General features: G+C 38.7%; 2 long non-coding RNA genes across 7 annotated transcripts in view; one reads left to right on the forward strand and one right to left on the reverse strand.

The window, feature by feature from the left end:
• Positions 1-2813: 2813 nt before the first annotated feature.
• The window catches only part of LOC130272900 (uncharacterized), a 49537-nt gene continuing 27390 nt past the window's right edge, over positions 2814-24960 (reverse strand). The window contains exons 4-5 of one of the 5 annotated variants that reach the window (XR_008843776.1): positions 18817-18912; positions 2814-3033 (exon numbers count right to left, since the gene is read on the reverse strand). This is a non-coding gene — a long non-coding RNA (uncharacterized LOC130272900). The other 4 variants (XR_008843778.1, XR_008843779.1, XR_008843775.1 and 1 more) reach the window with 4 other exon arrangements.
• LOC130272901 (uncharacterized) lies at positions 5018-21720 on the forward strand. Of its 2 annotated transcripts, none has more exons than XR_008843780.1 (3): positions 5018-5117; positions 12682-12905; positions 21551-21720. It is a non-coding gene; the product is annotated as an uncharacterized LOC130272901 (long non-coding RNA). The 2 variants fall into 2 exon arrangements; XR_008843781.1 differs by having other exon boundaries at positions 21556-21720.

Raw genomic sequence — 24960 nt, forward strand, 5'->3', positions numbered from 1 at the left:
AGATGACAATTTTAAACGTATACATTTTCCTGCATGTAGTTATGATTTTTTCCAGAAGTGCGACAAAATCAAACCTATATAAGTAGGGTATCATTTTAACCGTATGGACCTACAGAATAATGATAAGGTGTCATTTTTACCGGAAAATGTACTGTGTAGAAACAGAAGCTCCCAAAATTTACAAAATGGTGTTTTATTTTTTTTTTTCAATTTTGTGTCACAATGATTTTTTTTTTCCGTTTCGCCGTAGATTTGTGGGTAAAATGACAGATGTCATTACAAAGTAGAATTGTTGGCACAAAAAATAAGCCATCATATGGATTTTTAGGTGCAAAATTTTATTTTTTAAAGGATAGTAGGAAAAAAAGAAAGTGCAAAAACAGAAAACCCCTGGTCCTTAAGGGGTTAAATGTGTTGAGATTTTAAATAAATGTATTTTTAAAATGCAGTTTACTTTCATGGTAGTACTTTTTAATTTAATCTGTGATTCATTCAATATCTATTGCACAACTTTATTTGTTGTAATACTAACATAATCCACATCATCCTTTTCTTTTCTCTGGTATGTAGAATATTGTCGCTATGGCTGGCAGCCTCAGTGTCCAAATCAATGCTTACAAGTTTTTCTAAAATTTAGTGAAAAAATTTGTTATTTCTTAAATAAAATCTCCATGGTTCAAAGAGCACATTTGGCACCCAAATTTAAAGGGGTACTGCGGTGGAAAACTTTTTTTTTTTTTTTTTTTTTAATCAACAGGTGCCAGAAAGTTAAACAGATTTGTAAATTACTTCTATTTAAAAATCTTAATCCTTCCAGTACTTATTAGCTGCCGAATACTAATGAGGAAATTATTTTCTTTTTGGAACACAGAGCTCTCTGCTGACATCACGAGCACAGTGCTCTCTGCTGACATCTCTGTCCATTTTAGGAACTGTTCAGAGCAGCATATGTTTGCTATGGGGATTTTCTCCTACTCTGGACAGTTCTTAAAAATGGACAGAGATGTCAGCAGAGAGCACTGTGATTGTGATGTCAGCAGAGAGCTCTGTGTTCCAAAAAGAAGAGAGTTTCCTCTGTAGTATTCAGCAGCTAATAAGTACTGGAAGGATTAAGATTTTTTTAATAGAAGTAATTTACAAATCTGTTTAACTTTCTGGCACCAACTGATTAAAAAAAAAAAGTTATCCACCGGCGTACCCTTTAAAAGGTGTACTCCAGTGGGGCCACCAAAAAGGGGCGTGTCCCCTACATTTTCACAAAAAAAAACAACATATTTACTAAGGTTTCCACAGAAAATGTGGTGGATTTGAGCTGAGGAAAACCCCACAGATCAGAACATGTGTAAAAAAAGCAAAATGTAGGGAAAAAAATTGTAGGGAATTAAAAACCCACAAAAGAAAACTACACAACACTTAGTAAATCAGGGCCAATGTCTGACACCCAAAAAATCCCCTCAAAAACCTTGCCACATGGTGTTTTTTTTGGGCATAAAACGCAGGAGCCAAATGTTAGCTGAGAGTCAATTGGGAAATATAAAACACCACATGGCATTTTTTTTTTTTGGGGGGGGGGGGGGGGGGTTATTATACCCTTTAGTGACCTGTTTAGGCTCAGACGCAGTTTTTTTTTTTTTTTTTTTTAAGCATGCTCTGGGTATGGCATTTAAAAAATAAAATAAAAAATTGGGGGGTTTTTCCTCCTATAGACTTCTCTATAGGTGGATAAAAAAACAAAATGCCATGGGTGCATGCATGTTTGCATTATTACTGTCACTCCCCCTCCAATTCTTCAATAGAAATCCTTGAGAAAGAATCACATGACTTGCAATGAGGAAAAATGACAAGGGATGAAACGCCAAAGAAAAAAAAATTGTGTTTTCTAATACACAGTATTTTTTTAATACAAAAAAAAAGCCACAAAAACTTCATCATGGAGGAGAAAAAAGAGGGGACAGTTTTTAGTGTTTTTTTTTTTTTTTTTGCGCCATAAAAAGCCAAACAAAACTTGTTTGTTTTATTTCACAGAATAAAGCCATAAAAAGTGTGTGTGTTTTTTTACCCTAAAATTTAAAATAAATTAATTAATTAATAAATAAAAAAAAGAAAATGAAAATAAATAAATACATACATAAATAAACACATAAATAAATAAAATAAAAATTAATAAATAAAATAAAAATTAAATCAAATAAAAAGTTAGTAAAATGATTTTTTTCCAGCAAAAAGCCACAAAAAATTTGTTTTTTATATACCTTAAAATAATAATAATAATAATAATAATAATAATAAAAAAAGTACTTTTAATAAAGTAAAATGAAAATAAATAAATACATAAATAAACACATAAATAAAATAAAAATAAATAAATAAATAAATAAAAATAACATAAAAAAGACAGTTAAACAATTTTTTAAAATTAAAATCTGATATCCATCACTAACAACATCCCTTGTATAAGTCTAGGCTCATACATAAATGTTTTTGGGACACTTTTTGAACCATAAGGTTGCTTTACTGCTCAAATAACATTCCAAAGACAAAAAAAAATTGCCAAAAAAATTTAATGTTTTTGAGCCTTAAAAAGGCCACAAAGACCATCATTTCCTCTTTTACTCTAATGCAGTGTTTCCCAACCAGAGTGCCTCCTGCTGTTGCAAAACTATAACTCCCAGAATGCCCGGACAGCCGTTGGCTGTCCGAGCATGCTGGAAGTTTTAGTTTTGCAACAGCTGGGGGAACACTGGTTGGCACTTACTGTCCAAATGTAAACATTGTTCCAAGTTATTTGTGTTACAAGTTTTTTGTAAACTTTTTTCCCCTCTAATTTAAGTATAAATGTAGCACAATGAATAAAAAAAATAAAATAAATAAATTACGTTGTTTCAGATGACCCCGGTGCGTTTTCCCCACACATGTAGCATTATAATATAGTTTTATAGTTATGCATTGTTGTACAGAGCAGCCGCGCGCTCCACCTCCAGAGAAAACCCAGACTCAGCAGACTCTATGATGTTGACTAATATTCCAGATATCCTGCGGTGAAAAAAAATATAAAAAATAAAAAAAAATTCAAAAGGGCTATTGGGTTTCAGATTCCAAAGGAATGAAATATGGAAGAACTGACAGGTGTGAAACATCATCGTGAAATGAGGGGATTGGTATCTGCTCAGAACAAAAAAAGAAAGATTTTCCATAAATCGGAAAATTCCCAAATTTTCCTGACGCTGCCTAAAATAACTTTTAATGCCTAGTTAAAAATAAATCCGCAAAAATCTATAATTTTTAGAATGTAACAAAATGTATTTGAAAACTTTATAAATGGAAATATTCTAGAAATAATTCTTTATGTTCACGCAGCAGAATTTCTATGCAGAATTCTGCTGGAAAATTCTGCTGGGAAATTATGCAAAATTTTCTGCAATTTGAATTGGTGGGGATTATACTGTCCCAGCAAAATTCTTCAGAATTCCGGGCGGAATCCCATTGAAGTTAAAGGGGTTTTGAATTTTGGAAGAATTCTGTTTTGAGTGCACAGAACTTTGGCCGAAAATTACGCTCAAATTCTGCAAAAGTACAAAAATCTGCAGCAAGCTTTGCAGAACAGACTCTGAGCAAAATACCAAAATTTCCGCCATGTGAATGTAGCCTATGTCTGCCCAGAAAATTTAGCATGTCGATTGTTTTCGCCGAGGCCAGAATCAGAATTTCGGTGGCAGATGTTTCCGTCGGGAAAATTCCGCTGTGTGCACTGTGCAGCAGAATCCCATTGAAAACAATGCCTGCTCATTTTTCTCCTACATGATGCAGTTTTTGTGGCATTTTTTAAATTACCTTAGGAAAAAAAAACAGAAAACAAATTCATGAACCTATGGCAAGGACAAGCAGGACTCTGTATACTGAGGATAAGCAGGGCTCTGTACACCGAAGACAAGTAGGGCTCTGTACACGGAGGACAAGCAGGGCTCTGTACACCGAGGACAAGCAGGGCTCTGTACACCGAGGACAAGCAGGGCTCTGTACACCGAAGACAAGTAGGGCTCTGTATACCGAGGACAAGCAGGGCTCTGTACACGGAAGACAAGCAGGGCTCTGTACACCGAGGACAAGCAGGGCTCTGTACACCGAGGACAAGCAGGGCTCTGTGCACCGAGGACAAGCAGGGCTCTGTACACCGAGGACAAGCAGGGCTCTGTACACTGAGGACCAGCAGGGCTCTGTACACTGAGGACAAGCAGGGCTCTGTACACTGAGGACAAGCAGGGCTCTGTACACTGAGGACAAGTAGGACCCTGTACACTGAGGAGAAGCAGGGCTCTGTACACTGAGGACAAGCAGGGCTCTGTACACTGAGGACAAGCGGGGCTCTGTACACTGAGGACAAGCGGGACTCTGTACACTGAGGACAAGCAGGGCTCTGTACACTGGAGGACAAGCAGGGCTCTGTGCACTGAGGACAAGCAGGGCTCTGTACACCGAAGACAAGCAGGGCTCTGTACACAGAGGACCATCAGGCAGGGCTCTGTGCACTGAGAACAAGCAGGACTCTGTATACTGAGAGTAAGCAGGGCTCTGTGCACTAAGGAAAAGCAGGACTCTATACACGGAGGACATGGCTGCTTATGTACATTTTTAATCCTAGTTACTGACCCCCCTATTTATTTCCTCCCTTCAAGCTGTTATCCATGATTACATAAATATAGCAGCTTTCTTTCAGAAACAGCTCCACCCCTGTCCTCAGGTTGTATGTGGTATTACAACTTGGCTCTATTTAGTTTAACGGAACTTAGCTGCAACACGACACACAACCTGAGGACAAGATTGGTGCATTTTCTGGAATAAAGTTGCTATGTTTTTCAAATCCTGAATAACCCATTTAAGCCTACCTGTATGCCCTGTCTGCCTGGTACTTGGTATCAGCAGCCAGACCTCACCACATCATAGATTATTCTGATGCTTGCTATTAACCCTTCAGATGCAGTTACCGATACTGATCACAGCATCTGAAGTATTACAGGAGCTTACATAGACTCATTGGACCACCTGCAGCGCGATCAAGATGTTCCAGTGAGTCAAGATGGCGGACGGTTCTCCACTAACCTGCTTCAAGGCCGGTTCTGGTAATTTTGTATATGGTCTGCCTTCTGGTAATTTTTTGCGCTGTGGTCTATAGTTTTTATAGGTACCATTTTTGTTTGGATGGGACTTTTTGATTGCTTTTAATGCATTTTTTTAGGGTATACAAATACGCAATTTTGGACTTTGGAATATTTTTACATATACGCCATTGACCTTGTGGTTTCATTAACATAATATTTTTATAGTTCGGACATTTACGCACGTGACGATACCTCATATGTTTTTTTTTTATACGGAATTTGGGAAAGGGGGTGATTTAAACTTTTAGTATGGAAGGGGTTAATTTACATTTATTAACTTTTAAAAAAACTTTTTTACACCATTTTTTAGTCCCCATAGGGGACTATTACATGCAATCTTCTGATTGCATATAGTGTTCAATGCTATGCCACACTGTTTAATGCTATGCCATCCTCTCAGCTGTTTGGTGAAATCACGGCGGTCCCTATCAGCCCGAAGCTGAGCTGTCGGGAATGGTTTTAATTTCACCTTAGACACGGTGATCAACCATGATCACAGAGTATAAGGGGTTAATGTGGGGCATCACCGCAATCAGTAAAAGAATTGGTGTCATTACAAAGTACAACTGGTCGCACAACAAACTACCATTTGGGTCCGTAGATGGAAAAATAAAAGAATTATGGCTCCTAAAATACATGGTAGAACAGCAAGAATTGTCTGTGTCCAATTTGTAGATACGAACGCTGAGCTGTGATTGGTTGATATATGTCTGAGACAAAAATCAACACAATTTAAAAAAAATCTGTGCCATGAAAGGATGTGGATTTAAAATCCAAACCACATGTCGATCTGTAATGGATTTTGGTGTCAACTTTTATTTCAGTGGTTCTCAACCTTTTTGGTGACTGTACCCCCAAAGGCTGAAAGTATGTCAGCAGGTGCCCCTCTCGTGTTAATTTGTGCGGAACTTATGCATGAGGGGAACCCGCGGACAAAAGGCATGTGCTTACCTTTATACTAATGCGATACTTAATCCCCTTGTGCCATTACTCCCCCCTCCCTTTGTTCCTCTTTTGCCATTATTCCCCCCTCTATCTTAATCCCTTTTGCCATTATTCCCCCCTCTATCTTTATTCCCTTGTGCCATTACTCCCCCCTCACTCTGATCCCCTTGTGCCATTATTCCCCCTCCATCTTAATCCCCCTGTGCCATAATTCCCCCTCCGTCTGATCCCCTTTTGCCATTATCCCTCTCTCCCCCTCCATCTTAATGCCCTTGCGCCTTTATTTCTCTCCCCCCACCCTTCCCCCTCCAATGCCCCTGGGCTAATAAATAACATCCCTCCCATAGACTTAATTTTTTACATTACCCGGCCTGTTCGGGTACTGCTCCCAAAGTCCCGTTCCCGGAGTCCCGTTCAGCGCCGCACAGAAGGGTGACATCCTCCTGCGCTGTCGGCACCTCCACGTGACGTCAGGGGATGTCACGCGTCTCCCCAGCAACCACACAGCTCCTGTAAAGTAGCCACGGCCATTCCCCGCAATGCGCTGACAAAAATGGGGAATGGCTTTAGCATGTCTTGAGGATTGCCAAATAATGCACCACAATTTGACATTAATTCTGGCACAATTCAAATGGGCGCTATAATTAAAACTAATTTTTCCTATTATACACCTTATGGTAAATAAAAAAATCTTTCTAATGCACATTGTTTAATAAAAAAAAGGTTTTCTATTTTTTATTAAAGCTGCCACTAGGTGTCTCCCTACTTGTCCAGAGCACATTTCTGCCCATCTCTTACACAGACTTTGGACTCATGCTGTCCGGGCAGAAGTCCAAAATCTGGAAATGCAGTCTGGAGTGCTGAGGGGTGTGTGTGCAGCATTAGCCAATCATAGCTCATCTCACACTGAACTGCTCTGGGCTGTGTATAGCAGAGTGAGGGAGGAAGTTCTCCCCTGTATAGCTTTAGATGATGTCACACCTGCTGAGGAACGCCCCTTCCCAGTCTGTGAATCTGACTGAGCAGAAAATACAGAGCAATATCAAGGTAGAAAACGAAAAAATAATAAAAATAAAGGCAGGGGGGTGGTTTATCATGATGGGACGGAGGATTATAACATTTAACAATATCATGAGAGGTACTCTTTAAGCCGAATAAAGCTGTGTCCGGCTGGAAATTCTCCAGGCAGTCATTCTACAGACAGTGGCCACCGGCAGAATATTCCAGAGCTAGGAACACTCAGAAATACGTCATCTCTATAGGCAGGAATGCATTTTTTAAAGCAGATTTCGCAAAAACAATTGACATGTCAACTCTTTCTGTGGAGGCAGGAATTAAAACTCCTGCGGCAGAAATTCCACCATGTCCACAGTGCAGCAGAATTCCAATGAAGCGAATGGGCCTCCACTGCAACGGAATTTCTGAGTGGAATTCGTCCGCCGGATTCTGCTTGGAAATTCGGCTGTGTTGTTGCCAGTTGCTCTAGGCAGTCTTTGGATGCATCAGATTTCTCAATCCGTCTGATACATTGTTGTCAGTCAACTGTAATTTCTGTTCCAGCGATATCAACTTTTTTTTTCTGTAGGTTAAAAAGTTACTGATTTTGGCACCAAATTTTACATCCCTTGAAAATTCTGGCAAAAGCTTCTCACATAATATTCCATGATTACTAGTGCCCAGACAAGCGATATCTGTATAAATAAAACATTTCTAGGGCTTAAATGTGAGTTCAGGTGCAGTGACCATGAAAAAAAAAAAAAAAAAAAAAAAAAAGGATTTTTGTTTTTTACAACATTTTCCAATAATAATTATTTATTTTGATTAAGTTCCACCTTTTCCCGATAAACTAAAGGGAAAAAAAAACTAAAAGCAAAAAAAAAATACAACCATTTCTGGGAATTCTATCTTAGCAAAAATCTGGTGTGAAGTTTTTGATGTAAAATGGACTCTTCATCCATTTGAAAATCTCATGTAAAACATGAAATTTACATAGCCACATAAAAAAGATGTAATTAACATCGTTAGAACAAAAATTGCTGTCGTTTTTTAATATCTCCCACAATGTATCTATAAAAAAAAAGCATCTGTCAGTGATGAACGGTCGTTGAAATACTGAGTTTCACATACATATATATATATATATATATATATATATATATATATATATATAATTTTATTTTATTTTTTTACAGCTACAGATGTGACCAAAATAACATTGGGGGAGATATTCAAAAACTCCTGTAAGGGTGCGTTCACACGGCCGTGTGTCCCGTTTTTTTTTTTTTAGCCCCCCCGTTCCGGTTCCGTTCTTGCAGGCTGTAAATTGATTAAAAACAGTTTTAAAAAATCCCATTCATGTCAATAGGATTTTTTTTTTACAATCCATTTACATCTGTTTGTACCCATCTGCACTCATTCCCGTTTTTTTGACGGCAGAAAAAATGGCACATGAAGTATTTTTTCTCGCGTCAGAAGAAAAAAAAGATAAAGTCAATTTAACATTGAAGTCTATGGAAAATGGATGAGTCTTTAATGTCATCTGTTTGCATACGTTTTTTCAATCCGTTTTCTGTTCCGTTTTTACTTCTGAGCATGCTCAGAACAAAAAAAAATTTTTTTTTTTTAGTTTATTAACTGAACAATAACGTATCCAAACGGATAACATCTGTTTGCATCCGTTATTGTCAGTTTTTATTTTTGACGGGAGAACGGGACGTGTCTAGACGGCCGTGTGAACGCAGCCTTATTTCTATTCCAGCGATATTAAAGGGGTATTCCAGGCCAAAACTTTTTTTTATATATCAACTGGCTCCGGAAAGTTAAATAGATTTGTAAATTACTTCTATTAAAAAATCTTAATCCTTCCAATAGTTATTAGCTTCTGAAGTTGAGTTGTTGTTTTCTGTCTAACTGCTCTCTGATGACTCACGTCCCGGGAGCTGTGCAGTTCCTATGGGGATATTTTCCCATCACGCACAGCTCCCGGGACGTGACATCATCCTTGAGCAGTTAGACAGAAAACTTCAGAAGCTAATAACTATTGGAAGGATTAAGATTTTTTAATAGAAGTAATTTACAAATCTGTTTAACTTTCCGGAGCCAATTGATATATATAAAAAAAGGTTTTGCCTGGAATACCCCTTTAATCGCACCTTTTTTCCCCTTACATTTGCAGAGATATCTTGTGCTGCATTAACAATATCAAAATACGTGAGAGTTCATTTTCGTGCCACTTTTGTTTTTTTTCGTGCCAAAATTTCCGATTTTGACTGGCAATTTTTTTTTTTTGGCACCATCTTTTTTTTGCCATATTTTGAATCACAGAAAATTCGGCGGAAGCATCTTACATAATATTTCATGACTACTAGTGTTCATACAAGCGATAACTGTATAAACAAACATGACCAGAGGTTAAATGTGACTGCAGGTGCAGTGACCATGAAAAAAGGCTTTTTATTTTTATTTTTTTTATTAACATTTTCCAATAATAATTATTTGTTTTTCAATAATTGATTAAATAACACTAGTTTCCTCCCCCCAAAAAAAACTAAAGGAAGGAAAGAACAAAAGAAAAACAAAAACTACAGTAATTTCTGTGATTTCTACACTAGCAAAGAGCTGGTGTGAAATTTTTTATGTAAAATGGACTGTTAAACCTTTGGAAATGTAAAACATGAAATTTACATAACCACACCCACTTGTGCAAAACCGGTGTGATTAGTCCTGAATATCTGATGGAAACGTTTTTGTTGCTAAATTTTGGCCCGAAAAAGTTTCTATCCGATATTAAGAGTAAAAATGATCGAAGGTTGACACTAATATCCGATAAAACCTTTTTCGCAACAAAATTTGGGCGCAAAACGCGAAATTTTTGACATGAAGAGATTTGAATATGACCCCCCATTGTGGGAACATACCCTCATACTTTTCATGCACGCTTCGACAACAAACTTAATGCACTTCATGCAGTCTAGTGATGAGAAATAGCTAAGTACTGGGGCAGAATACACCCGATTTAAAACGGTTAACCAAAATTTTTACTATTTTTTGTATTGTTTTCAAAAATATATATTACATATAAAATGATTGTTAACTTTTTGGGATCACATGGGAAAACATTAGTGCCTCCATCACGCTATAGTCTGCATCCTTCGAAATCACCTGCTGCAATTATTTTGACACCTTCGCAAGGAAACAAAAAATTTCCCAACTTTCAAAAACAATAATATTTAGAAAACCTTTAAATCAAAACTAAACCCATAAGGTAATAAACTATTGTCTTGTATTATAATAGTTATAAAATATGTTTTGGGGCGGGTAGTAGTGTTCCTTTAAATATTGAACTCGCCTTTGTGGACGGATGGAACAATTACTTTAGGAGTAGCTGTTGTTTTAAGTTTTCGTCGGCGCGATGCGGTCGATGTCATCTTCTTTTGTCTACAAAACATGTTATATTAAGTGTCACTGAATGCTGGAAACCTTGAGAGAGTTTTTTCTGGCACAAGCTAAAAGCATTACTGATTTTGACAGGAAATCTCTAAAGCTGAGTTATATTTATATATTTTTTTTTAACAAAAGATACTGCAACATAAATATTGTTGCGACTAATACTACATAAATCATCGACGAGCATGTAAATGAACAAGCCACACACGTGGTCTCCTTGTCAGGGGCTGCTTCTCCGAAGAAACTGTATAATATTTTGTCAGAAACTATGATTCATTCACATTTTCCTTGGGAAATCACTAACAGCTTTCTTCTATTTCTCAAATTTAAATTTTTTTTTTATTTAGTTTTAAAAAAATTATAAATAAAGATTTAGATTTTTTTTTTTAAATTGTCTAACGTTCAAATTGTTTAAAAAAAATGTTGAGTTAAGGTCTATAAAAAAAAATAAAATAAAAAATAATATATATATATATATATATATATATATACGTTTCAGAAATATTTTTGGATCCAAAACCAGCAACTGTACAGACTAAAAGGAAGTGTAGACTTAAAGATACATAGAGACGATTGAACACATTAGCAGATGGACGTACAGTAGATCTATTTTACATGAACATTCGGTATACCGAGGAATATGGGAGTCAATAATATCTTAACCAGAAGTTTTTCTCAGCTGTTTGTGGTAAATTTTGTCGGTCATTTCCTCTTACTACTACTGACTTAAAATTTTTATGACAACCTTTCGGCCTTGGTGTATCAATTTCTTTTCTTTTTTTTTTTTTGCTCCCTCTTTTCTATCATTTTGCCTGTGCATGTCTATGTCGCATGCTTTTCTACTTTATTTTTTACCTTCTTATGTCATCTGTATGATGTTTCCCGTTTCTCTGTTTACCGGTAATACAAAATACTCATCACAGTGGGACCGGTTACAATATTTCAGTACTGGGATAGAGCGCAGTAATGTGCATTTTGTGATTATGTTTACTAAGATGGGTACATTTTTTTATTTGGTTACATTTTTTATTTATAAAATATCATGCAAAAATCTAAAATTTTCACATATAAGCAATATAAATTCCAGGCTTCGAAAGGATTAACTAGGTTGCCCAGGGCCACCTTTTAAACTATAAAAGCATGGCAAGAAATTGTACTTGTAGGGTAAATCAACACTATCAAGGGGTCCTTCAATTCCATGGCACCCACAATATGGCAAAACTAAGATGGATACTCAAAAATATAGTTGTATCTTCTTCTAATTTGAAAAAATATATATTACAAAAGGAACAATAATGGAACTTTAAAAAAAAGTTGAGAAAAGGCACAAACAAGTGTTAAAAACAATATATTTAAAAAAAAATTATAGGATGTATATAAACATTAAAAAAAATCATAACTAGAACCCAAAATGGTTGGAGAAAGGGGCAGGGCCTCAAAATATATACCTTTTTATATATATGTTTAAGTATAAAAATTAAGAAAGGGGCCTCAATCTAAAAAGAAATAGAGAAACATTTTGATCTGTTTTGAAATTTATATTACGCATATAAACATAAAAAAACATAAGTGGTTAGAATAAGGGAAATTAAATATGTAGATGTTTTTATTTAACTGTTTAATTTTAAAAATTGAGAAGTGGCATCAATTTAAATTTTTTTTTGAAAAATCTTGATCTGTTTGAAGATTAATATCATACATATGAAAAAAATTAATAGATAAATCATAACTGGGGTCCAAAATGGTTGGAATTAGGAAGATGGCCTCTAAAAATATAAATGATAGAAAAGAGGCATCCATTTTTTTTTTAAGTAGTGAAAAAAATCTTGATTTGTTTCAAGATTTATATGTATGTGAACATAAGAAAAAAAATTCATATCTGGAGCCCCAAATGATTGGATTAAAAGACAGGGCCTCCAAATATACATCATTTTTTTAATTTAACTGTTCCATTTTTTTTTTTTTATTAAATAAAAAAAAATACTTGGCAATAAAATTTTATAGTACATAAAAAAAATATTTGAAATAATGAAAAACATAAGACATAGAGATCTGCTGTAGAGTATGGGCAGAATGTGAAGCTGTCTGTGGTTGCTATTGATAGCTGTCGTAACTTTCGTATACTATTCCGCAGGCACTTTTTGTGAGAACTCCGGCCTCCGTACGTTTAACCTCAGATTGACAGGGACAGGTTGACAAGCAATTTCAGGGCATGTCTTTAGCATCTGACACTGAAAGAAAATGCAACCTCTCCACATACAGGATGAAATTTGCAAGTTCAGGAAATTCTCAGAGTCGTGATATACCGAGGCCAGGAAACGATGACTTCACTCCAAGAGGGCTATGTTAGGAATGAAGGTACAACTCACTGAATGGTCTATACTGTAAAGGTAACCAAGTGTTATTTCCAATGGGCCACTGTTCTATCAAATAAAAAGGCCAATGTTGTCTGAGAATGTTGGGGATAGTAGTTAAAAGGGGTACTCTACCCCTAGACATCTTATCCTTTGGATAGGGAATAAGATGTCTGATCGCAGGGGAACCCCCTCTGATCTCCGGCCCATCACCCTGTAACCTGCATGCACAGAGTGAACTCCTCTCTGTGCCACATTACGAGCGATAACAGCTGTCATGCCCCCTCCATATGGAGGGGGCGTGGTGACCATGATCCCCCAAGATGAGACATCTTAGGGGCAGAATACCAATTTAAGCAACAGCTGGAGGCTCGTTGTTGATAAACTACAACCTCCATCATTCCCAGAAAGCATTTGGCTGTCTGGGAATGATGAGGTTGTAGTTTAGCAACAGTTGAAGGGTTCCTGGTGATAAACCACAACCCCATTATTTCCAGCCTTTGGCTGTCTGGGAATGATGGGGGTTGTAGTTTTTGTAGCAGTTGAAGGCTCCCTGGTGATAAACCACAACCCCCATCATTCCCAGACAGCCTTTGAGAAAGCCTAGATCTAGATGGCTTGTTTTACCATTGTCAAAAAAAGAAGACATAAAACATTAGGAAACAAAAAACAAAACAAAAAAACAGTCAAATGTAATACACTTAATAAACGAATGAGAGGAAGGAAGGAGGGAGATGCAGCTGCAGACTTTCCCTCAATGTTTGTGTGAGAGAAGAACCCAATTAATGCTGAGAAGGTGATGCATTTTTGGATTTCCTAGTATTCTGCTGTGTGATCAGTGGTGGTCCAACCCATCAAACCAAACCGGTCAGCGGAACCAAGGGACCGTGCCACACAAGTGAGTGTTGCTGCCCATTACATTGTTCATTCCGACACGGCCGCTTGACCAAACGTGTGGCAGTGTAAAGTATTGCAGCTATTTTGGACCCCACAGATGACACATTGATGGTCTACCATAAAGAAAGGCCATAATTGTATTCTACTAGAATGCCCGTATGGGTACTTTACCAACACATGAAACTTAATATATTGACTTAGTAAATAGCACAAATGATGGAATCTGGTCTAAGTCACAAACAGCTAGATGTCTTCCGGTTGGCCACACTGACCATGGATCTGAAAGTTCTAGCTCATGATGAACACGGAAACCTCCCATGACCATATCCTATTATTCAGGTCCTGAAGGTTAACTGGAAGTAGCAGCATGTACTTGGAAACACCTCTGATACTAAAAGGACATCCTAGGCTTAGTTTGAAGCCAACATAGTTTCAGCTTCTGAATGAACACATTGCTATTGTAAAGTCAGCGTAGCTTCCATGGCACCCATACCTGTTTCTTACTTGTCTTAGGGACAAGATCATCTAAGTCAATCATTGAGACGTATAGAAAGAGTTTTAATGAGATGAAAATTCTATTTCTATTTTTTTTCTTTTGCAAACAATTTCCCCCCCAAAAATGGCAAAAAATAAATAAAAATAAATAAAATAGGGGAAGAACCAAAGATGAGACCAACCAAAAGGATCATTCTAATTATTTGTAGTCACTAACTAAGGTCTATAAATACTCTATACAATACAGTACAATCTGCAGGTATCATGTTATAGAACAGGAGGAGCTGAGCAGATGATATATACAATACAGTACAATCTGCAGGTATCATGTTATGGAGCAGGAGGAGCTGAGCAGATGATATATACAATACAGTACAATCTGCAGGTATCATGTTATAGAGCAAGAGGAGCTGTGCCAATGAAATATACAATACAGTACAATCAGCAGGTAACATGTTATAGAACAGGAGGAGCTGAGCAGATGATATACAATACAGTACAATCTGCAGGTAACATGTTATAGAGCAGACGGAGCTGAACAGATGATATATTCAATACAGTACAATCTGCAGGTATCATCTTATAGAACAGGAGGAGCTGAGCAGATGATATATAAAATACAGTACAATATGTAGGTAACATTATAGAGCAGGAGGAGCTGAGCAGATGATAGATACAATACAGTACAATCTGCAGGTATCATGTTATAGAGCAGAAGGAGCTGAGCAGATGATATATACAATACAGTACAATCTGCAGGTAACATGTAACATGTTATAGAGCAGGAGGAGCTGAGTAGATGATATATACAATACAGTACAATCTGCAGGTAACATGTAACATGTTATAGAGCAGGAGGAGCTGAGCAGATGATATATAGCAGGCTGCTCCAGGTTTTCATCTGGGGCCCTGGAGAATGAAGCTACACCTGTGATTAACTTCCTGCTGTACACCCTATATTTCAAAGTGTGCAGGCTCTGTCATATGGGTCATCTAACTAGCTAAAAGAAGAAAAAAAATTACCCAATTATAGGCGATTCATCAAGGACCAGGTCAGGATGGACGAAGCCCAAAGGGTTAAATAAAAACATTTTTTCTTTCGCCAAAAAATGTGTAGTGTAACAACGGAACATCACATGGGGGAAAATGACTCAAGAAAAAATTTGATGATGGATCCACACATGGAGAAAATTACTCAGGACAATGTCATAATACCACAACAAATATGCAATTACTCTGAAGCCCTACAAGCAGTAGAAATGTTTCCTAAAGCCTAGAAATCCACACTGCCCCTTTAAGTATGTTGAGCAAATGTTTTTTTTTTTCTTCTGCTGGAAAAATATAGGTCTGCTAAAGCCATTTCCCTCCAAATAAAATTACATTTCCGTCGAAAATACAGCATTTGGAGGTTTAATTTTCTTTAGAATCTGTAAACAGTCATACAGTAAATATAAGCAAATTAAAGTTATTAAAACCGAGAGATTAAAAAATATTCAGTTTTTTTTTTAACCACCAATTCAAAAATAAATTGAAACGGATGTAATAAAATGGTAAAATAACACATAAGTGGGATGAATTATAGAACAATCATAACAACATATGGTATGTATAGTGGGGGGAAAAAAAAGTATTTAGTCAGCCACCAATTGTGCAAGTTTTGCCTCTTATAAAGATGAGAGGCTGTAATTTTCATCATAGGTTATAACCTCAACTATGAGAGACAGAGTGAGAAAAAATCCATAAAATCACATTGTCTGAATTTTAAAGGATTTATTTGCAAATGTTGGTAGAAAATAAGTATTTGGTCAATAACAAAAGTTCATCTTAATACTTTGTTATATCCCCTTTGTTGGCAATGACAGAGGTCAAACGTTTTCTGTAAGTCTCCACAAGGTTTTCACACACTGTTGTTGGTATTTTGGCCCATTCCTCCATGCAGATCTCCTCTAGAACAGTGATGTTTTGGGGGCTGTCGCTGGGCAACACAGACTTTAAACTCCCTCCAAAGGTTTTCTATGGGGTTGAGATCTGGAGACTGGCTAGGCCAGTCCAGGACCTTGAAATGCTTCTTACGAAACCACTCCTTCATTGCTCAGGTGGGATCATTGTCATATTGAAAGACCGAGCCACGTGTAATCTTCACTGCCCTGATGGAAGGAGGTTTTCACTCAAAATCTCAGGATACATGGCCCCATTCGTTCTTTCCTTTACACGGATCAGTCGTCCTGATCCCTTTGCTGAAAAACAGCCCCAAAGCATGACGTTTCCACCCCCATGCTTCAAAGTAGGTATGATGTTTTTTGAATGCAACTCAGCATTCTTTCTCCTCCAAACACAACGAGTTGAGTTTTTACCAAAAAGTTCTACTTTGGATTCATCTGACCCTATGACTGTAATGTCCGTTTCTTTGTTTTTGCATTTTTCTGTTTAGGTGTGTATTCACACACTAGTTTGTTCAGAGCAGTTTGCTATTCCACCTGGATAGGGAATAGTTAATGCTCTGAGAGAATGAGATCCCCGGTGGAGTAATTTAGCCTGAGTAATCCTGCATTCTGGTGCTGCTTATTTAGTTTAATGCCACCATGTCTGTGTGTGCAATACACTTCCATGTCTGCTTGAGCTTGCACCTTGTATTTATTTTGTGATATTATCTGAGTTTTAGCCATGGTTAAATAGTCTTGTTCATTGTAGTTTTTAATCTGTGTGGTGCATTTGTCGGTTTTAGAATTATGTCTGTTCAGCTTTTGTCGGTGTTCACATTGTGTCTGAGTCTTGCTTGTTACCTGTGCCCTGTATATTTATATCTTGTTTGGTTTTCTGGAGTCTATTCAGACTTATCCAGTTCTAGTCTTGTATCTTGAGAAATATCCTGTCTAGTATCCTGACCAGTGTTCCTCTTCGTTGTAGAGTTTGGTGTTCTTGTATCATTTTTATAAGGGAGGTGGTGGGAGGTGTATGTTCTGTTTCCCAGTGTGAACAGTGTCTTATATTTATATCCTGTTGGGTTGATCTGATTTTTGTCTTTTGTACTTGTACCTGTATGTGAACAGTGTTCTATTTTACCCGTTCAGTTTTAGAGTTTTGGCTCTCAGTTCTTCCACTATCTCCTGGATTCTGCTGTATAATCATATCATTCTTAGTCTTGTTCATTTTTATCATGTCCGCCATTTATCTTATATCCGGTTTTGTGAACTGTTTATTAATTCACTATATTCTGTTCTGTTTGTGAGTTATATTCTGCATTGTTAGTATTTGTATTGTCTAGTAGTTTTCTGTTTCTGGCCTGTGACCGACTGTTTATTATTTGTTTTTACGCCACTGCACTTTAGTGCAGGAAGGGACCGGCTCCCAGTTGTGGACTCACTGTTTAGGGTGCGTGGGCAAGTAGGCAGGGAGAGATGTTTTAGGGTCAGTTTAAGGCTCACTCTCCCCATCCCCCCGGTCGGTCATGACAATGACATTCTCCCAATCCTCTTCTGGATCATCCAAATGCTCTCTAGCAAACTTCAGACGGACCCAGACATGTACTGGCTTAAGCAGGGGGACACGTTGGGCACTGCATGATTTGAGTCCCTGGCGGCGTAGTGTGTTACTGATGGTAGCCTTTGTTACTTTGGTCCCAGCTGTCTGCAGGTCATTCATTAGGTCCCCCTATGTGATTCTGGGATTTTTGCTCACTGTTCTTGTGATCATTTTGACACCACGGGGTGAGATCTTGCATGGAGCCCCAGATCGAGGGAGATTATCAGTGGCCTTGTATGTCTTTCATTTTCTAATAATTGCTCCCACAGTTGATTTCTTCACAGCTGCTTGCCTATTGCAGATTCAGTCTTCCCAGCCTGGTGCAGGTCTACAATTTTGTTTCTGGTGTCCTTTGACAGCTCTTTGGTCTTGGCCATAGTGGAGTTTGGAGTGTGACTGTTTGAGGTTGTGGACAGGAGTCTTTTATACTGATAAGTTCAAACAGGAGCCATTAATACAGGTAACGAGTGGAGGACAGAGGAGACTCTTAAAGAAGAAGTTACAGGTCTGTGAGAGCCAGAAATCTTGCTTGTTTGTAGGTGACCAAATACTTATTTTCCACCATAATAAATAATGAATGCAAATACATTTTTAATAATCAGACAATGTGATTTTATGGATTTTTTTTTCATTCTGTCTCTCATAGTTGAGGTTATAACCTATGATGAAAATTACAGCCTCTCATGTTTTTAAGTGGGAAAACTTGCACAATTGGTGGCTGACGAAATACTTATTTTGCCCCACTGTATAATACTGTTACAGAGCCTGCTGTTAGAATACTGTTACAGAGCCTGCTGTTAAGAGACTGTTTCAGTGCACAATGCAAGGGGAATATTACAGACTCTGCTGTTATAAGACTGTTACAAAGCCGACTGTTAGGAAACTGTTACAGAGCCTGCTGTGGAGAATTCTTTACAATGTTTTTTTTTTTCTGGGCTTGTCCAAACATTTTCAGTTGGGAAAAGACTGGGAGGGAAGATAAAATAAAAACTCATACTTACTTCTCCGGTCCCTCCTTGTCTTAGGTTGAAGTGCCCCGGTGATGTCACTTAATACTGTGCCCGGACTGCAACACCTGCCTGGGCTGATATATTTTCCTGTGCAAGAGGGAATTATAATTTATATGACTTGTTACATTTGACTTTTCTAGCCTTGACAATTCTTCATTTTTTTCCCTGCAGGCTGTTAGTGATAAAAAAAAAAATTTTTAGACAAGTTATTTTATAATTTTCATCTTATTCAGTAAGTCCTAGTGAATAGAAGTATTCTTAGTTGCAATCAGTAGCTGGAAGCCTTTGCAGATCTCATACTTTTCAGAGCTGATGGTTTGATATATTGTAAACAACTGATTTATACACAAAGGAATGCATAAACACAATCAAAAAGAAACAAAAAAAATCTGAATATTCCTGTTGACTCTTTATCACCAATTGTATAACAAATCCCCAGGTAAAAATATCTTCAGCAGACTTGACAGGGATCATATATTAGGTTTATTAGGACCATTTATTAGGTATAAAAACATTTAAAATATGACGCGTTTCAGCAGGAGCCCTCCCTTCCTCAGATCAGCTCTGAGGAAGGGAGGGCTCCTCCTGAAATGCGTCATGTTTTTATACCTAATAAATGGTCCTGCCCAGTATTTTTGAACCACCTCTGGCTCCACTGTCCATTTGATGTCTCAAAGTTTGCACCGTCTGTTTAAAAGGGTCTTTTTCGTTGCAACATCTTCTAAAAATCATAACGCTTTCCCCCTACAGACCCATATACCCATATAAGGGCTTGTTTTATGTGCTACCACTTTTACTTTACAATGGCTTCAATCGTTTCACCACAAAATCTACGGCGAAACCAAAATAAAATTATTTGTGGGGAAAAAAATCGAAAAAAAATAAACCTGCCATTTTGTAATTTTTGGTGGCTTCCGTTTTTACACAGTGCATTTTTCGATAAATATGAAACCTTATTTTTATTCTGTAGGTCCATATGATTAAAATGATACCCAACTAATATAGGTTTGATTTTGTTTTACTTCTGTTAAAAAATTATAACTTTTTGCACGAAAATTTGTACGTTTTGAATTGTCCTTTTCTGACCCTTAAAATTTTTTATACATTTTTTTTTCTACAAAGTGAACAAAAAATACTCAACATTGCACTTTGTTATTTTTTTTTTAACTACACACCATTGACTGTGCGGTTTAAATAACATTATATTTTCATAGTTCTAACATTTATGCATGCCGTAATACCACATATGTTTATGAATTTAAGTGGAGAAAACAGACATGGTCGCACATCCACAATTTGTATTTTGATCTACTTGCTTCTCAGCATAAATTCAAAAACAGGATGTCAGTATACAATTTGATCAAAAAGTACAAGCCCATTTGCCACATCAAGGCCACCTATTTAGAGTGGGTCCCTTACGTCCCTAGCATATAATGGCGTAGCACTGGGCGGCGAACACCACCGCCGCAACACCACTGCCCACAGGGGGAACGCCCACTGGCAGAGCAGCCCCAATGCCAGTCAAACCAGTCCCAGGGCCGCACCTCCCCACAGACACGGTGCCATGGTAGCAATGGATGCCACACAGCACCACACCAGTGTGAACAAGGTGTAAAAGCTCACTTACTATGTGCTCCAAGTCAGACTGGGAAGCTACCAGAAAAGAAAGGGCCCTGAGAAGCTTCCTGCTCATTTATATAGGGTTGGGCTGAGGGGGTGGGGCAGAGTGCAGACCAAGTAAAAACAACAACAACAAAAAGAAGGGGATAGAAGACACAATGTGAATTCAAGTGGAGAAAACAGACATGGTTGCACATCCACAATTTGTATTTTGATCTACTTGCTTCTCAGCATAAATTCAAAAACTAACTGAATTTCAAAATACAAATTGTGGATGTGCGACCAGGTCGGTTTTCTCTACTTGAATCCACAAATGTTAATGATTATTTTTTGGGGGTGATTCACACTTTAATAAGGGAAGGGGTTCATTCACATTTATTAACTTAATTTTTTTAAACATTTTTGACACTGTTTTTTTGTCCCCATAGGGAACTATTACATGCAATCCTTGAAGTGCATACACTGCTTAATGCTATGCCATAGCATAGCATTGATCAGTGTTATTGGTGCTCGATTGCTCCAGCCTGCCATGGCATCAGATCACCAATCGGATGGCGAGGAGGCAGGTAAGGGCTCTACTGCCATCCTCTCAGCTGATCGGGACATCAAGGTTTTACCCAACTCTGCTGAGCTGCCGGGACTGTTGTTTTTTTTTAAGCGCCGCAATCAACTTTGATCACAGTGTCTAAGGGGTTAATGCCTGGCATCACCACGATTGGTGATGTCTTCCATCAGACACAGGTCCCTACTCCAGAGCCCATGTCATAAAAGGGTAGTGGGGGGCCGCCCTTCATCCTTAATTAGTTAATACAGTGGTCTCAAACTGTGCCACTCCAGATGTTTTAAATGCTGAGAGTTGAAGTTTTAAAACATCCGGAGGGCCATAGTTTGAGACCACTGACTCAATACATTGTCCAAAGCTAAATCTAACAATAAGCTTATGATCATTAACGGCTCATAGATAATTTGGTCTCCAGGGGTGAAGGGGAACAAGGAGGTTGATGCATTCTGCTAACATTGATATCTATATCCTTGTTTCCTATAATTACATTACAGTAGATGTATCTTTAATCTGGGTTCATTTATCTATGTATCCTTTATCCAGCGCAGCTGCTCCTGATTTACACCGATCATCGATCTGACCTGGATGGTGCTCAGCAATTGGCAGATAATGTCTGGAACGTCTCAAAGGATTATGTGTAACACTTGTAAAAAAAAAAAAAATGTGGAACAGCCTGAAATGTTGGATACTTCCTGCAACTAATAAAGTTTTTAAGAAGGGGATAAAAAAAGAGACATTTAAAAATAAATAAGAGAGTTGCAACAAATAAATAAAAAATAAATAAGAGTAATAACAAATAAATAAAATAAAACAACGAACAGTATCACATTGTAAAAGGACAAAGAAAAACCTGTTCTCGTATTGATACTTTTTGTCAAGTAGAAAGGAGGACACATCTTTTAGTAGTGGTAAAAGGACTAAATCAAGGTATTTTGAAATCAACGTACCGTAGTTATCGGGGTATACCACGCACCGGCCTATAACACGCACCCTTATTTTACCAAGGATATTTGGGTAAAAAAAGTTTTTTACCCAAATTTCCATGGTAAAATGAGGGTGCGTGTGAGCGCGTGTATACCCCGATACACCCCCAGGAAAGGCAGGGGGAGAGAGGCCGTCACTGCCCGCTTCTCTCCCCCGGCCTTTCCTGGGGTCTAGAGCCCTGCTGCCGGCCCTTCTCTCCCCCTGGCTATCGGCGCCGCTGCCCGTTCTGTCCCCCTGACTATCGGTACCGGCGCCCCATTGCAGGCGCCGATAGCCAGGGGGAGAGAAGCGGCGCCGACAGCCAGGGGGAGAGAAGGGGCAGCGGCACCCATTGCTGGCGCCGCTGCCCCGTTGCCTCCCCCCATCCCCGGTGGCATAATTACCTGGGTCCGCGCTGCTGCAGGCCTCCGGCGTGCGTCCCCTGCGTCGTTGCTATGCATGGCGCGGCGCACTGACGTCAAGGGGACGCACGCCGGAGGCCTGCAGCAGCGCGGACCCGACCCAGGTAATTATGCCACCGGGGATGGGGGGAGGCAACGGGGCAGCGGCGCCGGCAATGGGTGCCGCTGCCCCTTCTCTCCCCCTGGCTATCGGCGCCGGTACAGGGGGACAGAACGGGCAGCGGCGCCGATAGCCAGGGGGTGAGAAGGGCCGGTAGCCGGGCTCTAGACCCCAGGGAAGGCAGGGGGAGAGAAGCGGGCAGCGACGGCCTCTCTCCCCCTGCCTTTCCTGGGGCGGTATCGGCGTATAACACGCACATAGACTTTAGGCTAAAAATTTTAGCCTAAAAAGTGCGTGTTATACGCCGATAAATATGGTAATGGCCGAACCCCTGCCCACCACTATGGGGCGACCCAGAGGCTGCTGCATAGATTTATGGACAAGGTTCAGAAGACCAATATGTTTTTGTTTTTTTTGTTTTTTTGAGGGGGGGGGGGGGGGGGGGAATATTCCACCAATAATTTTGATCCAAACTTTTCAGAAGAGATCTCAGATTGATACTTAAAGAGTACCTCTCATTAACTTAAATTTTATAATCATCCTAGTTCACTGCCCCCCATCATGATAAACCACCCCCTGCCTTTATTTTTTATTATTTGTCAGTTTCTACCTTGATATTGCTCTGTATTTTCTGCTCAGTCAGATTCACAGACTGAGAAGGGACGTTCCCCAGCAGGCGTGACATCATCTGAAGCCATACAGGGGAGAACTTCCTCCCTCATTCTGCTACACACAGCCCAGAGCAGTTAAGTGTGAGATGAGCTATGATTGGCTAAGGCTGCACACGCTCCCCCTCAGCACTCCAGACTGAATTTCCTGATTTTGGACTTCTGCCAGGCCAGCAGGAGTCCAAAGTCTGTGCAAGAGATGGGGGCAAATGTGCTCTGGACAAGAAGGGAGACACCTAGTGGCAGCTTTTTTTAAACACTAATAAAACATAGAAAACTTCATTTTTTTTATATACAAAGTACATTAGAAAGATTTTTTTATTTACCATAAGGAGTGCAATAGCAACAATTAGTTTTAATGACAACCGTCACTAGGGGGAGCTGAGTGAAGATTTTAAAGGGTTGTCTGTTGATACAAATACTTTTAAAAAGGGGTCTGTCACATTTCCACATGATTCCACAACTTGAAACAGGTCCCTCTGCTGAACTAAGTGCAGGGGCGACAAGTCAAAACAATAAACAATACAGTACAGGTCAGGGAGAATGGTCGGGAAACAATGAGCAAACAGGAACAAGATACAAAACACAAAGGGTAAGAAACAAACAGAAAGAGAATTGTCAGCAAAGTCAAGTGAAATATCCAAGAATGGGTTAACCAAGAAACAAAGCCAGAATCACAATACCAGTATATCAGAATCACATGCAGCCAGGAGCTGCTGGAGAGAAAACTCTTTCAGAAACTGGAAGACAACTGAGACCTTTATAGTGAAGACAGCAGGGTGTGGCTGCCAAGACAACAAGCCATTGGCTAGACGTCCACAACTCCTGATTGGCTAGGGTGTCACCACAGCTATGCACAATGCTGCAACCAAACACTAGAAAAGTTTAACCCTTCGGGGCAAAACCAGCTTTAGTCGTTACAGGGTGAGACTGGCATTATTTGGGAACTGTATAGGGATATTAAATAATAACTTGTGGCACTATTATACAGCACTGTTATGTTGTCACTGTGTGGTTGCCATATTTATGCACACTATGACATTATTATTTAAAGGGGTACTCCCGTGGAAACATTTTTTTAAATCAACTGGTGCCAGAAAATTAAACAGATTTGTAAATTACTCCTATTAAAAAATCTTAATCCTTCCAGTACTTATTAGCTGCTGAATACTACAGAGGAAATGGTTTTCTTTTCTGAACACAGAGCTCTCTGCTGACATCATGAGCACAGTGCTCTCTGCTGACATCTCTGTCCATTTTAAGAACTGTCCAGAGTAGGAGAAAATCCCCATAGCAAACATATGCTGCTCTGGACAGTTCCTAAAATGGACAGAGATGTCAGCAGAGAGCACTGTGCTAGTGATGTCAGCAGAGAGCTCTGTGTTCCAAAAAGAAAACCATTTCCTCTGTAGTATACAGACCCTAAAAGTACTGGAAAGATTACAATTTTTTTATAGAAGTAATTTACAAATCTGTTTAACTTTCTGGCACCAGTTGATTTAAAAGAAAAAAAAAAAGTCTTCCACAGGAGTACCCCTTTAACACCATCATACATACACACAGCCTAGTTTGACTTCATAAAAATAATCCCACTGTTCTTAGACTACAGGTCATCTTGTGTGATTTCCTGCTGTGTGTTGATCACCCTAGTCCTATAATACAGCCAGGTCCTCACACGGCAGCAGCTGAATGTGGCCAAGACCCCTCACACATTTTGCGGACAGAATTTTGACATGCAATGTTAATTGGGTGCATGATTTTTGCTGGTAGCACCACTATTAACCCACAAAATGGCAGCGC

This window comes from Hyla sarda, chromosome 5 (genome assembly GCF_029499605.1).
Source record: "Hyla sarda isolate aHylSar1 chromosome 5, aHylSar1.hap1, whole genome shotgun sequence".
Classification (NCBI taxonomy): Eukaryota; Metazoa; Chordata; class Amphibia; order Anura; family Hylidae; genus Hyla; species Hyla sarda.